At 35.7% G+C, this 17,373-nt stretch overlaps 1 protein-coding gene across 5 annotated transcripts in view; it reads right to left on the reverse strand.

Annotated features, from left to right (window-relative positions):
* The window catches only part of LOC125676214 (uncharacterized), a 499,894-nt gene that overhangs the window by 129,522 nt on the left and 352,999 nt on the right, over positions 1–17,373 (reverse strand). The window contains exon 1 of one of the 5 annotated variants that reach the window (XM_056159045.1): positions 6,769–6,888. The exons of the other annotated variants lie outside the window; for them this stretch is intronic. The gene's annotated coding sequence lies outside the window, so the exon portion shown is untranslated. Of the gene's footprint in view, positions 1–6,768; positions 6,889–17,373 lie in introns of those variants that run through there. 5 annotated transcript variants of the gene reach the window in all.

Raw genomic sequence — 17,373 nt, forward strand, 5'->3', positions numbered from 1 at the left:
ATGTAGAGTATGCATGCGTTCATGGATGGATGAATGGGTTGATGGATGTATCTATGGGGTGTAGCTAAAACGCCGAACAGAAAACGGAACGGAACGAAAAACTGAAAATATCCTGTGCAATAATGTTATGAGGAGATCAGCATTTTGTACAATCAAAAGGCTTTTTATGAACTCGGGAAGCAGAGAGAACAGGAAGTCATCAGTAGAATCCACCATTTCATAATGCCTCATACTAATGAAAAAGACTTTAAGAAAAGATTGTATGAGCCTACCCAATGAATAAGAGGCACTCCCCCACCAAAAAACAACATTGCAAAAAATCTGTTTTGAACATTTTCCCCCAAACATAGTCTTTTTAAACCGAATGTGCTTTTAATCGAACTAGAGATGTTTAAGATAACTGAGTTTGAATTTAGTTCTACACCTGGTAAGAGAGAGAGAGAGAGAGAGAGAGAGAGAGAGAGAGAGAGAGAGAGAGAGAGAGAGTATGAAAAAACAAGTTTGCCTCATTTGGGATGAATTTATGTGGAAGTTCGTACTTTTACCGATATCCTGCGGATTGGTGTTGAAAGTAAATAGATGCAGTGGGAAAGAAAGATTGAAACGGAATCAATGCAAACTAGGGTGAAATTTGAACCCATAGTAAGAGGAATCAACATCTTTATTTCATAATATATAAAATTGCTAATAGGCTAACTCAGAATTTATGCTTGAATGGAATTAAAAGTCATCTCATTATTAATCTAAATGTTAAGATATACATGGATTTACTTTTAAAATGAAGTGCCAGAAGCCCCCCCCCCCCCCCCCCCACCCTTTAGTATTGCAGTGCTGCGGTCACTAAGTAAAAATAATAAATCAAACACAATATATTTGAGTATGGAATAAGATCTTGAATTACGGTTGTTTTATACGTACCACACTCACTTTACAGAAACATTTACGGTATTATGTGCAAATACATGTACGTGAGCGTTCATGACGTTTTCCCTCGGATTGGCATATAAACCACGTGTGTTCTTTTCATTATATACCCATAGGTGTCGCTGCTCGCTAACACCTCTGTCATTGGCGAAAATTCAAAATTCTTGTAAAACGCTTTGTAAATTTTTATACAGACGTTTGACTTAATTTGCTAAATCAATTTATGATGCAAAATTTTAAGCTAAAGCTGTTTTATAGCTTGCAAACATTTCCGAAATTGTTTGTTGTTTCAATCAAAATGAATGACTTTCCACCGATTTTTTTTTTTTTTTTTTTTTTTTTGGCGTTATATTATTTGCATTAATCATTCTAATTCTTCAATTCCGTTCCGTTTCGTCTGCCGTTCCGCGTTTTACAACACTCTCTGCCTAGAGCCCAGGGGCTGTAGCTGTATGTTCTGTAACGTGCGAATGTCTGCCGTTATTCAAAGGGCCCTTGATTCTCACTTTCAAAAGCAGATGATTTTACAAAGTAGCAATCACTACCTATATTTAAGTTTTAGGTCTGACGCGGCCATGGCAAGAGTAGGGCTCTAACTGATAACCTCCCGGTTAAAAAGCAAACAGTCTGCCACTGAGACACCGCGACCAGAATATGTACTATTTTCCTACAGATTCGGTGTTGGAACGGAAAACGGAACTTAAGAGCTAGAATGAATAATGTAGGTGAAATAACAACCATCGGGAAAATATGCTTTAAAATCTTAGGAATTTGTTTACAAGCGATAAAGCAATTTTATCTTGAAATTCAGCACTATAAAATGATTTTTAAAAGGTAAATCAAATGTACAAAGCGTTTAGCTCAGTGGTAGAACGGTCGACAGGTAACGCGAGGTCATGAGTTTGAATGACGCTCGTACCATGGCCGCGTCAAACCTAAGATTGATGGATTGTGCATGCATATTGTTTAACGTCCCTCTCGAGAAATTTTCACTCATATTGGGACGTCACCACTGCCTGTAAGGGCTGCTAAACTTAGGCATATGATCAGCGCTTATGACATTTGAGCAGAGAGGGATCGTTATCGTGCCACACCTGATGTGACACGGGACTTCGGTTTTTGCGGTCTCACCCGAAAGACGCGCGTCACATTTTATCTCCTCAGAACGACTTATGAGGGTGATCGGTGGGGAAATGACATATTTTACATGCATTATTAGTTTTGTGTAAAAGTAATTTCTTTCTATAAGGGGGGGGGGGGGGGGGGGTATATGCATAAAATATGTACAAGCTTTCCACACTTCGGGTGCCTGTGGTTTAACTTGCTGACTTCATAATATCAGAAAGTGTCGTTGTTATGATATCCTAAGAGTCTCTACAACCCAGTACTAAGTACTTCGTTACTAGCTTGAAAATACGGATGTATATTTAATTGCTGTTATAAAATTTAGAAATGCATTTCAAAATGAAGGATTATCTCCCGTGTGCATAACTCTTATCCTTGTAACGCGAATATGGCTCCACTTTTTGGCACTCTGTTTTCCCCTAAAATAGCTTTTAGGGCCTACACGTTTATTGTTATCTCGTATTTAAACAATTTCGGTTGGGCATCACTGAAGATGCATTATTTGTCGAAATGCGCATCTGTTGCATCAAAATTGGTACCGTATACGTTTTACATCACACTCCCTGTTGTAAATATACACATACACTGTATTATGTGCAAATTAACATGTAAATGTGCATTGATGACGTTTTGCCACCAGAGGAGGTGAGGGGTATAAAGCATGCGCGTTCTTTCCATCCTGTTTGCCCAACTATCTATTTTGTATTGCTTATAGGAGTTATGAGATTGATCACTGTTCGTTATCTTCACCTTGCATATGCATATGATAATATGTTGTTAATTTCTATATACATACATGTTGTTAATTTATATATATACATACATGCTGTTAATTTTTATAGATGTGTATGTTGTTAATTTCTATATACAAACATGCCGTTAATTTCACATACATACATGTTGTTAATTTCTATATGCATGATTGTTAATATGTATACGGTGTGACCATTGGACCGAGCAAAGCATGTAATGGTCATTGGAGTGTCCCAAGTGGTAATCATAATTCCTTTAAGTACGGTAGATTATGATTCATTTGAAAATATATATTTTTAATGAAATTTTCCTTGCGCTAAAGACCCAGTAAATCTCAATATCAAAGGGGTTTATATGGGGACAACAGTTTTACAGGATCCGCCTATTCATTGAACGCGGGAAATAAAACGCAAGGCGACGTAAACTGTGCATTGTGACGTCACATTTAGCCTCGACTCTTTTGTCTTTTTCAAAGCAAACAATTATAAACAACAATAATACATTCCGTATGCAATGAAAAAGGCTGTTATAAAACTAAACAAAATTATAAATTCCAAATGGTAAAAAGGTATATTCTTATTCAAAGAAACTCATGAACTCGTTCATCTATTTAGTCGTATTACGGTTTTATATATAATTATTTGCTAAAACCTGTTACAATGATAATAATACTATTCACTTTGAACAAACTGAGTGTTTAAATGACGAATTGAACGTCAGAATCTTCTATCATTGGCATTCAAAATAAAACACGAATAACTGTTGAAGCAGGTAATGAAAAAATAAATGGGGCGCCCATATGGATCACGAAAATTTCAGTGAACGTATATAGAGATTATCTCTCTTTCTTTTACTGATTTTGACTTTTTTCTTTTACATACGTGTTACCTTTAGAGCCTTGCTTCGCGGGCGGGCCTTCGGCCCCTCCGAGCTTCGCTCGGTATTAATTTCTATACACATGCATCTTGTTAATATCTATATGCATGCATATTGTTATTTTCTAAATACGTACATGCTGTTATTTTGTATATACATATACAAGTATGTGGTACAGGCAGCATAATGTTTAAAATGTCCAAGTATATCTGTATTCCTTAAAAGTAACGGAGCCGAGGCCCCAGAGGGATTGAAGCCAATTACTTCTCAGGAATGGAGAGGTACCATGATATTGACCTATTTAAAATCCACCCCAGTTTATATTTAGTTGTTATATTGATTTCATTTTTATCTAACGATTTCGGTTTTTTTAAGGTTAGCTCTGATTAGTATTAACGGGCTTCCGTATAAATTCAATATATCTGGATTTCCATTAACATACAGTTAAAGATGAAGTCAAATTTGATTTTTGAATGTGTTTGATAGTTTACGGTATCAGTTCGATAACCCAATGTCAGTATCATGTTTGAATTAAGAAACGAATCTAGACTTATGATTCTTTTCTGGTATCAGAGGGAATGTTGGATGAAAAGCGTTTCGCCAATGCACGTAGCGATAGCACATTGATGAAAAAGTTTTCCGTCTAGTTTTTCCTATGGTACCACCCTCAAGAAAAGAATTATCATATCAATTTATTATCATTTAATTATGTTTTTAAATTATACTAAATCAAATGTTTTTTTCTCATCAAAAAGCTTCCATTAATGTTTTTGAAATGACGCGTAGGAATCCATGTAGGTAGCAATGAAAACAAGAAAACTAAATTCAAAGTGGCGGGCGTGTGGGTCAGGTACAGTTACTGAGCAGAAGTAGATTTATTGGACGCCACACTAAATGTGCAATGGTTAAAACAGAAATTATATATGAGGGAAAAGGCACGCGTTGACTCGATGCATGCTGTATTGTGTTAAAGGCATTGGATAAGGTGAACAAAACGAACAGTGATCAATCTCATAACTCCTATAAGCAATACAAATAGATAGTTGGGCAAATACGGACCCCTGGCACACCAGAGGTGGATTCAGGTGCCTTGGATGAGTACGTTTTTTATGGTTTTTATCGTGGGAACGTTGGAATGCGACTCGGTATGTAGAACCGTGGTGAATGGGAACTCATTCATGGATGAAGATGGTTGATAAGTCAACAAAGCGTTGGAAGGGTAAGCAACTTTAGTGAGTGCGGTACTCAGTTTGTGTTTTTGTGCCGTGGAATACTTCCTGTTGTAGCATTGCGCTGTCCAGAGAAACGTAGTCCCGAGTGTTAAGTGCAGATGAACTCACGGATAATTTTTTATTTGAAAAGCACACGCTGTTAGTCATCACTTTAAAAGTTATCAAATGATTTTGGTATCAAATGCAAGCTAACCCCACTCCCCTCCCTCCACAAGAAGAAAAGTCCCCCCCCTCCCTCCCCGAAGCTGTATTGTTTTTCGAATATTGAATTTGACATTTTGTTTTATTATATTATTGAATAATTCCTAGCTCTCTCATTGGCTGAGATCCAACAATGTAGAAATCATACTACGTTATGTTTACCTGCGCGTGACCTTCCAGGTGAACATAAGGAATTATTTTTCCACATAGAACCAAAAATAGGTCGGGAACTTCCAATTTGACGCGATCGATTATACTTATTTTTGCCGTCCAATGAAATTCCGCGTTTCTCACTGGGTTCGGCTAAGATTTCAGTAGGTTTGTTTTCCGGTCGTCGTATTAACAATCTTGGAGTTTTTTTAACCATTTAATCATATAATAAAACAAGTATTGCTGTTTTTGAGGTCAATACGATGATTCAGCCACCTTCGAAGTACAATATTGACCTCGCCCTTCAGGCTCGGTGGATATTGTACTCCCCAGGTGTCTAAATCATCGTATTGACCTCAAAAACAACAATAATTGTATAATATCCTGCATATTGTCAAAATAGTGAAATACCAAAGCTATTTAAGGTTGTTTAGTGTTGATGGAACATCTGACAGTACTGTTGGTGTCGTCTGTTAAACATTACAGCCAGGGCAGCACACTAGCCTGATACGTTGTTCAGCGTCTGGCTGATACTGGCACAGAAACATTCATATGAATGACAACTAATAAACTGCATGACACTTGTGCAGACTCTTAATCATGACGGAATATAGTATTGTCGAGGTTACTCTGGGTCAGTATCAAACTTTCTTTATTCCATAAAAATCTTGTAAACAATTTAAGAGGGTATTAACTACACATAGACACCCTGTCCTAATTAAGAATTATAGGATTGTTTTGATTAGTAGCAATATTTATGACAGGCATGCATAATGAGGGGGCAAGCTTGAAGTTATGAATATTTACCCCTGTAGTATCATATGACACCCCCTCTCAACATGTTTCTTTCATATATATTTATATATTTTGGCTTGTCAAGAAGTTTAGACACATTATACCATCCTCCCGCTGCCCCCCCCCCCCCCCTCACACACACATACGTCTCCCGTTTGAAATACGTAGTTGTCCCTCCGTATCACATAACATTTAGATTTTTCAAACGTTCGATATCATATTAAGAGAGAGGATGAACATATTTATTTTTTATCCAGAGACCAAAGATATGGTAAGGATAGATTGAGTCACGGTAACATGCAGTCTATATAGTATATGTGTGAACAAATGTATGTAACAACTGGAGAGTTTGCACACCATATAATGCTAATTCAAGTAAACAAATGAAGCTCGTAAAACTAAATAACTTGTTTTATAGAAAACTTCAGGCAAATCGTTGTCAAGGAGTTTGATTGGGTAGCTCATAATATCAATATCGCAATTCAGAATCTAACATCCAAAAACGTTTTTTTCTTTATCAGACGACTAAGTGAAGCTATCTACTTTCGAATGTACAAGTTTAAATACTAGTAATCTCTCTCTCATTTTGACTACGCCTATATACGTCACACTGAATAAGGAAGTACAATTCATTTACAATGAAATTCCCTGTACATGTTTTTACAGATTCTAAACAGTAATGTTTTACATATACAATAACTGTGTTCCCTACCTTGTCAATAAAGTTAATTGAGATGATTTGAATCTCCATTATTAGAAAGACGCCACACACTTCTGGACTTAATATGGCGTTACTTGCGGCTTAACCTTCACCTTGGGTTTTTAATGTCTGCTTGATGCGTGTTCAGCTGAAGTAGCTGTATCACACGATCATAATGGCTAACTTCCTTTTTGAGTATGAATGGTAATATAAATATCAGTAATGTGAGTGTATTGTAGTTTACAATTAATCTATTCAATTGGTTCAGCGGGTTAGCGTGCCAAATGTCGATCTGCATGTCATGGTTTCTAGACCAGGGCCAGGTTTCACAAAACTATATTACGATTTGTCATAAGATGGATTATAGGAATGTTCTAAGATCTGACTGATGCCAGTCATAAAATACTGCACTGCCTTTTCACAAAAGTATCTTAACTTAAGAAATCTTAAGCTACACCCAGCGGTTACGGGGGGGGGGGGGGGGGGGGGAGGCGCAACTTTATGAGGCAGGGGGCTTGGGGGCCTCAAGGCGGCCCCCAGTGAGTCCAGGACTAAGCCCTGTAGGGGGCGATGCCCACGGAAGCTCCTGGATTTTAAAAAAATTATAGGGCTTGAAATATGTTTCCTGTACTATTTTCTATCATTTTTTATAAGGTGAAATTAGTCAAATGACGCAAATTTTAAAGAGTTTTTGGAAAAAAATAAGTTCTCCCAATAAAGTAATTCAAGAAATCAAAAGATTTTGTCATTCATTTCTCCTGGAGTAGAAGAAATGATTGCTTCTTTTATCGTTTAGTGCATTTTTCTAAGCAAGATACCACGATTTACCTTACATTTGAAAATGTTAGGGGGGGGGGGGGGCGGCTGCGCCCCCCCCCCCTTAAATCCGCCACTGGCATCTTAGTACGTTTGGTTATACTCGGTACATTGTTAATCAAGAAAAAAGGACAAGTTAGAAGTTAGCAACATCGCAATTGTTTTCTTCACAGAAAAATATACTGAATGCAAAAAAAGATATTCCGTAAACGAGGGCGTGCGTGGGTAAACCAAAGACACAGGAACATGTAATACGAACGTTAATCGAACAAAACACGTACGCGTTTTCCACTATACATGTATATTGGGCGCAATTTAAGATGTCCTATGTGAGAAAGCCAACAACTGAATGAAATGAAATGATACGAAAACTAACGAAAATATGAAACGATGTCCAAACGTTTCAGCTGTTGAAATATCAGTATCGGTTGACGAGGTGGAGAAAAGAAAAGATATTTGTTTTAAAAACAAAACTACAGTTCCAATGCTATGAAGTTCCTTCTAAAGCCAATGCAGTAAATTGAACAATGTGTACGGTAGGGGAATAAATGAAGAAAAGGTGAGCCTGTCTGAGCAGAAAAAGTAGGAAAAAGTTGTCTGTTGAATATTCTAAACGGATACTGGGTTCATCACAAAGATCACATGTCGAGGTATACGGAGATTATCATTGATTTCCACATTCTCCATATAGTGTAGTAGATTATTTCTGTCCCTGAAACTACGTTCCCTCCGGATAAGCTACCTACCTCTTAGTAAAACATAGCTCTGTGTTGACTGAAGACAAGTATATGGATGCCTTACGATTTCTAATAATCTTAAGATTATTTTAAGATATGGTGGTTTTGTGAAAAAGCTATGATGGATCTTATGACAAATTTAAATCTTAGTCGTAAGATAGTTTTGTGAAACTGGCCCCAGATTGATATCTTCAAAAACAGTATTTTGACAAATAAACTAAATATCAGCCATCAATTTCAAAATATTGTTGCACATCTCCTCCACTTTTAATTCATATCATATTTCTTTGGTGTAGTGTTCCTCCGTAAAACGAGCGACACACTCACGACAGCAAAAGTTTGGTATGCTTTTTTTTTTTAACTACTAAACTGTTCTACGTGTAATCAAGTGACCTCGTGTATACTTACATACGCTCAGCCTAAAGACCATATGTATACCATCGTTGCAGTAGTCATCACAACGACGATGCTCAAACTTGAAAGTGTGTGTGGGGGATGGGGGGGGGGGCTTTAAAATTAGATTTGGTAAAAAACAATAATAAGGGGCAACTGGAATAGAAGTCAACTCTTAAAATTTCTTTACAAGCAAGAATTCGAAGTAAACACAACCAAATTAGTGAAAATGAAAAAAAAAAACAACAACAAAAACAAAAACAACAATAAAAAACGTGCGTCCGGCCGTTAAAGACGCATAATTTTTGCCACATGCGAACAAAGTTGTTGGTATACACATAATGTAGCACAAAGCCGTTGTTTCGGGTTTCAGTGCTAAGCATTCATTTGGACCTTTACAAACAGTGAGTCCTGCATGTCTAGCTAGCTTTACAGCGAGTTTCAAGCACTGACTCATGCTATGTTCACAAATCTTTCAAATCCTAAACGGTTGGGGACGCTCTTTTTTAAATACATGGACTCAATACACATGCATTCACACTGCTAAGCTGACATTGAAAATAGAGGGGAGGGAAGAGGGGAAGGATGGGGGGGGGGGGGTCACTCAATAGGTATCTTTATCTGCAGATATAAATCACAGAATCTAAACATTATATAAATATGTTAAAGAAACATATGGCGGCGGTATTGACTGCTAGATGGGAAAATAGTACCGACCCAATTCCCGTACACATCAATACCACTGTGTACAAACGGACTAGAGTAAAGTACGTTACCCTAGTTCAAGATGGCGAAAGCCAAGTACGCTTCTACTAATTTGCACCTAATATACAAAGATATGAAGTATATATTGCAAAAGTGACGGTTAATGTTGTAATGATCTAAATAGTAGAAGGTAACTATTCCATAAAATGTGAATAACCAGCACCTGTTAAAGCGATGTTTAAGTTAGAAAATTTGACGATGATTAGGGTAAAACAAATTCACGACTAGGGTAAAGAAAATTTTATCAATTTTAATAACTAGAGTAACGCATACAGAAAACAATTTAGTGAATGAGTAAAATGTCCAATTGTTTGTTTCAAGGTCTGCCCTAATGTGATACGTTCGTGTTAATTTTTGTAACAATCGGGTATCGAGCCCGGGATATATACATTACAAACCAGGTGTTGCCCAGGGTGATATAAACTATTAGGTAATATTACCACAACATGAAATTTAAACCTGTTTAGGAATCATACAAACTTTTGATGTTGAAGAGATGAAAAACTAATTGATGAGAATTACATTTTCCCTGTGCCGGCAAATCTTAAGTGAACACAATGGCAAACTCAAGCAAATTTTTAAACTATAATTGTCATTTTAATTTTTCCGAGTATTAGACACAATGTATAGGATTACGAGTGTATCAAATATTTAATAATCTCTAATGCTACAGTCTAAAAGCTCTTATATACTCGTGCGTATTATTTTCTATAACCATCTGTACATAACTGACCACAAAACAAAATATGGGAAGTTTGATACACATTAATAAAGTTCAAAAACATTCCACGTACATGCACCTGAAAACATTGATTTACCATAGCAATTTTCCATTTTAACGCTGAAATCATATAAATCGCTTGTTGCTTGATTTAAACGCAAATTGATTCCCTAATACTTGTTAATACACATTTTTTTAAAACATATATACAAAAAGTTTAAATGAAGACAGAAGTTCCTATTGATTTTATCATATATTTGAGTAACTTTATTTTATCGATATATCACGCAACACCTTTAGGGGAATTAACATGAGACGTGCAACACCTTTAGGGGAATTAACATGGGACGTGCAACACCTTTAGGGGAATTAAGATGAGACGTGCAATACCTTTTTTATTTCGTTGTTTGTTGTTTGTATTACATCTCATCGAGAATGTTTCACCCATATCGAAACGTCACCACTTGTAGGTGAAGAACCAAACTTAGACCTACAGTGTATGCTTAGCGTTACGGCTGTACATAGGTTATTTAACGTACCGACGTACCGACGTTTGCCACGACATTGGACCTCCATTTGAAAGGTCATATCCAAAAGATCCGTGATTTTAACGAAGGAGTAATCACTACCTATGTTTACGACATGACACGTGCTTGAACTCACGACCTCCCGGTTACGAAGCGAATGATCTCAGATACCACTGAGCCACCACAGGAGTTGAGTTACAGTCTGCAACGTACACGTATTTGTTTATGATCTTTAGTGTGCCACATCTACTATGACACGGGTCATCCGTTTTAAGGTCACCTACGAGGACCCAAGACATATGTAGATAAAGAAGACCGAAAATTGTAAATTTCATGATTCCCACCCTAAGGGGTCTTGATTCCGGGTAAACACTGTACAATTGATTTTATGCTGCAAAGAGATTATGTCACACTCTTATTATTGTTGATACTACCTGAAACCAAGTTCTACAAATTATGGTGTCAGAAAATAACCCAACATGAGCTGTTCACGGGCGTATTATGTGCCGTTGGCGGTACTATTGTTTAAATATCAAATGCACTTATGTGAATTGAATTACATGGATGTGCAAAAATATATTAGTTACAAATATCATTATATAATGAAAATAATGCGATAAGTCTACTAGGCCTCCTTACTGGTATGAAAGCATATAATGTTTTCTCCTTTGTTTTAAGAGTAACAGCATTTTATTATTTTGCAAAAATGAAGGTATCATCGAAAATGTTAGAATGCCCCCTTTGTTGCATGACGAACGTTTCTCGAAAAAAGAAATGATATATTCCTTTTAACGATGTGGCTATGTTGTGGTGTAGTATCGAAATAGAACACGTGTAATTGAAGAAAACGGATACAATTGAAAGTCATGAAACATACGTATGCGGTTTGTAAACAATAGACACATCCAGCTTTAAATTCAATGAAATGAAAGGAAGTCTACTTAACTTTCATTCGTTGATCAATTAGTATGATCTATAGCTGTTCTGTTTATACATATACCGAATGTTGAAAGTGTGTGAGATAAAAAGAGGAAATAACGGACAATGATGAATTCCATAGAATATGAAATTGAGAGTAGGATAAACACGGTATTTTGGACACTAGAGAATCATTCACGTTTGGCGAATACAAAGACTCCATAACGATTTATATGAACTATTTCGCGTGGAGGTTAATATAGCTAAAATAAGCAGCTCGCGAACATTTCATTCGCTGCAGTGCACTTCTTATCTGGAAGAATGCTTTGATGCCCTTTGTACATTTGAATGTGCTCCAGAAAGAAGAAAAAAAGAAAGACCGATCACCTCTCGAACAGCATGGCAAGATTTTCATATCAAACCCACGGTTTTCTAAACTGGGTGTATATCAAGTGAAACTTCCTGGATTTTGACGAGAAGAAAAAATAAGGCACACGTTTTAAGGAAGTTAATATATGGTGAGGATATCAGGAAATCAAAGTCCGTGTCAGTATTTCCAACGCGCGAGATGTAACGGAAATGTTATATCACTGTGTAGTGTCCTGGTTAAGTTAAAATGGTTTTACTTAAAGCTGTATGACCCGATGTTCATTTATTATTTTTGTACGTAATTACTTTAAAACAAATTATTTTACTCTATAAAATTATTAACTGTCCTTTAATTACATGCTTGAAAACATCTGCATGTAAAAGAAAACAGTGAAAACATTATTTAGAAAGTACATATAGTGTTGTTCATTTGTAGACGTCTATAAATAGACCCACGCGCGTCAGGGGAATCCCAACATTAAGTATTAACTCATACGCAACTGTCTATTTTTTAGGCTGAAAGAGCGTAAAACAACGAATTACTAAGAGGTATTTGATATTTCTATTTCTATTAAACTTATGGCACGATACTGTTGTAACGAAATACACAGCTTTACACAGATAAGACCACAAATGATCTGAAACTTTGAACTGGTCACGTGACTGTCACTTGAATGGCAAAGTGATGCGGTTATTTGTAAACATCGATTTAAAATCAGATATGGGTGAAATAATGTATGATATGTCATACAGCCTCATAGCTACATACGTGGGATGATTTGATATCGTTTTTACGAGATGGAAAAAATGTAATTCCGACCATACATTTTTAAAAAATACAGGTAGAGTCTAAAACGTAACCCACTCAGGCAGTTCAGAAAATGAATTCCGGTATGATTTCCAGTTTTATAATCTCTGAGGTAGCATCGGTCCCGATGTTCGATGTTCTCAACCATGCTTTCGTCTGCTAGGATGGCGGTGCGGATAGCCTTTGACATTTGATATCATCGCAATGATATCTGAATGAATAATGTAGGAATGGATGCAAAAGCCGACAGGTATAACCACTGGCACTTATAATTCAATACAGGTTGGTGTTTTTTATGTAACAGAAGAAAACTGATACTGTGTTATATAACTGTGCCCCAAACATTGAAACATAGTTACATACGATGCAGAAAATAATAGCAATTATGTTGAGCGCATCTAGATACACGCATTCAATGACAGTGTAAACTATTAGAATGGCGTATATATAAATTATGTTTAAGCATTGTTTGCAATCTATTGTGAAAAACGTTTGTTTCCACTATGTACCTGTAAATCATAATACAGGTCCTAAAATGGGCTCAAGTCGAGTATACGGACAAAGTAGAGCAAAGAATTATTGTAAATAAATGTATATTAATGCGCATCAATGTATATTAATGCGGATAGATGTATACTGCAAGATATAATAGTAATAATAATATAAACATAGACAGATTGACAGGAAGACGGTTCTGCGGGTCAACGGACCAGCAGGTAGATGGGTAGACAGGACGGCAGGTAAACAGATCGGCAGGTAAACTGCTCGATGGATCGACAGGTCAACGGGTCGGCAGGTAGAAGGGTAAACGAATTGGCAGGTAGACAGGTAGATGGATTGGCAGGTAGACATATCGGCAGGTAGACGGGTAGATGGATTGGGAGGTAAACAGATCGGTGGGTAGACGGGTCGATGGATCCACAGGTAGAAGGGTAGGTGGTTGGGCAAGTCGAATAATAATAAATTTTGATTTACACATTATATAAGAAAATGGATTTAAATCCTTTGTAATCATAGGAAAGGGTTGAAAGGTTTAAGTATTGTTAAATAAAAAAAACAGCTGTCGACCTGCACCTGTCTACCGGGAAATAGGAGTCGACCTATCGACCTGTCGACCGACCGAAACACAAACACATAGGCCTACTTATAGATGATATAAAATATAACAGCTATATAATTGAACTACATGTCCGTTAACTCCACTTGATCCGTTTGAGTGAGCAGAGATGTATAATCTACATGATGCGTCCCAACTCTGAAATAGTTTCTCAAATCAGTGCAAATTTGAATTAATCATGAAATCATCATCAAAAAAGACATGATGATATATAATAAGTATAAATGCCAAAACGGCCGTAAATATGCAAATATGGATAAGAACTTGATTTTGTGTTTTAGAATCTGTTATTCAGAATGGATTCAACTTTCAATCATGGACCCGAAATCGTGATTCAACTATATCATGATTTACCTCTGGTGCTCATTTTTGTGATGTGGTCCATTGGCCTCTTCTATGAAACTTAATTATAAATATTCCAATCTAAGATTTTTATATTTGTATTTTGTATTTTAGCAGATACTTTTCCTTGGAAGATGTTTTTGATCATAGAACATCCACCTTATCAGATTTTGTAACTTCGTATGTAAAACTTGAAATCTTGATAAATTGGTATGAATATGCAACATCCTCCCGGTTTTGTTCTGCGAAAAGTTCCAAACACTTTGGAAAGAAAACAAGAAAGTTTATCAAATAAAATGATTCCATTGCAGAAGCATCAGAGGTGGTATTGTCAGGTGGAATGGTTTAAGATTCTGATTTTGTTAGTTTCGCCCCACATGATCTGGACACTTGTTACATGTATCTGAGCTTTTCTGATCACTTTTTGTCTGGCATCCACCTATTCTTTATCATTAGAAGGATTTCTTTAATTTTGCAATATCAAGACATGTATTTAGTAAACTCATAAAGGGATGTACTCAATTTAAGGATATAGCAACTCCATGGTTCTGACTTCAGAGTACTCAGTAGGTCGAAAATGATCATATTGTGTATGTATTATCATTTATTTTCTTATTATGAATTTTCTCTGAAAGTAAAAATTCATGTTGGATTTAATTTTGATTTTTTTTTTCCAAGACACGATAATAGCGAAATATAATCCGACATGAAATGGAATATGTGTATAGTATACATGTCATCTGTTTACAGATATATCCTTCAGGAAGAAATTGGAATTATTTGACACTCAGAAGAACTCACAGCCACATATAGACTTTGATGGTATTCCATTTTTTTTTTTTTTGGGGGGGGGGGAAAGATAATGGAATGCCATCAAGGTCCCTACAGAGACCGAAAAACCAATGAAAGAAAATTGCAGAAGTACACAGAACATGTATGTATTATGTATAGAATATCTGTTGATATAGGCAAAATTACACTAACAATTTTTAACGGTTTTTAAGTGTTTGAGAAATATTTGATCAATAACTTGACGTTTCTTTGATAACAAATGATTTCACCGAAATGTACTTGTGTTCATCTAAATTTAGGAGGCATTTTTTTATTTTGAATAATCATCAGGTAATATTATTACTTTAATTTTGATAAGATGTATCATTGTTAATGAATGTATATTTTGTAGTCTAATCATACATACAAAAGAAAATGCAGAAGGGTACAGACAAGCAAGAAGAAAGGTTGTCCTGCTAAGTTGAAAAATTCGCCATGCAGTGAAGATTCCTGGTTACCAAATATATTTCCTTTGAATTAGAATGTTAATGACTTACACTATGTTTCTCAATGAATTCAATTTTTCATGACAGTTCATGTGCAAAGCAAAGGTATTCAATGTCGTTTCTAATATAAACTTAGGATATATCACCATGTATGTTTTAGAGTAAGCATATTTTGAAAATTCCTGGTATCTATTTCTTACATTTCATTTTCCTGTATATGTTTCTTATATTTCATATAAATCCGGGCAAATTATTCTATACCACTGTCATCCGTCTGTCTGTCCATCTGTCCGTTTAACCTTGTCTTCGCAACTTCTCCTAAACCTTTGAGGGATTTTGATGAAACTTGGTACAAAGAAAGATCCCAATGTGGAGCTGTGCATAATGTTTTTTAATATATAATTGAAACCCATTTCCGAAATTGTAGAAGAATTCTTCATATCTAGAAGCTACACGATTCGTTTAGAGAAAACGTTGTATATATCCTTAACTGTAAATTAAGTTGTTCTTTACTCCAGATTTGTATTAGAGTACACAGAATAAAAAATATAGATAGGTACATAAATGTAAATGTGATATTAAAATGGAATCATTCCAGATATGCTATTAATATTCTCTTATTTGCAAACAGCCTGCAGACGACGCCTCCAAGTACTCAATAAATAAAGTTATGGCACAGGTAAAGGAAGGCATAATGCGAAACATAATGCCAGGCAAGAGGTTTGAGTGTCGGACCTATCTGCAGTTTCCTGAGGCTGAAGATAATTTCAATCATTTGAAAGGAGGGGTATACATAGATAATGGGTTGGTTATATAGACTATTCACTAAGGTTTAGTATTATAAATTCATAATCATTTGGAAATTTATGAATTATGAAGAGGTATTTTTCCAAATTTGCATTTGTGTATTGATGATGATGCAGACATCCAGTACCTTACAGCCAATGGATAAACGACTTTCAGAGTACATAAAGAGAGTTGTAGTTGAACATGGAGTAACCAGTACTTTAAAGATGAAGCTGTTGTTAGAAGTGTTTGTGAAGGAGTCCCTTTTTAAGAATATTTATTCCCCACCTAAACACATCTCTAAAGGACAAATATAACCACATGACAACTCAGATGTTAAAACTAAGAGACAGCTGTCTTGATCAGGTGCATATAGACGATGTATCTTTCCCTTCATTTATGATATTCAATTTCATAATTTGTTCTAATTTGAATGAAATCAGGATATTGATGTACTGTGTGTATTGATTTCTAATGTTTTCCCCAGCCGCAACGTGGAAGTGGGCATAGAAATACCGGTGTTCACTCTCCGACTCGGAGAATACATAATTGAATAGGAAAATAGCTTGATTTATCTTGAATCCCATTGTCAGAGTTAAATTGCATAAAGTGTATAACTTGATTTGAAACATGTTTTATATTATTGTGGTAACTTCCAAATATTACGACATATATAACATTAAATTAAATGACACAATGCTTTATTTATAAAACTTTTAGAATATGTGGAGATTGTATTAAAATTTCATAATTTATAATTTGTATTATTGAAGTTTCAAACATTTGATGACATGTGCAAATGTTAAATGATATGGATCTTATCATTAGCAAGTGATTCAGGAAATGGTGAAAATGGAGAAATTCAGTCATACAAGTGACAAGTTTTACATAAGAACTAAAAATGAAAATGAATCAGGTAGTAAAGGATTTAAAATCTTATTCCCTCTGTACCGTAGATTCTTTTATATGACTTGACACTATATGTATATTTCACCCAGACAACAGTAAAACATATGAGTGAATTTTCAGGAAATAACAGTA

This window comes from Ostrea edulis, chromosome 3 (assembly GCF_947568905.1).
Source record: "Ostrea edulis chromosome 3, xbOstEdul1.1, whole genome shotgun sequence".
NCBI classification, from domain to species: domain Eukaryota; kingdom Metazoa; phylum Mollusca; class Bivalvia; order Ostreida; family Ostreidae; genus Ostrea; species Ostrea edulis.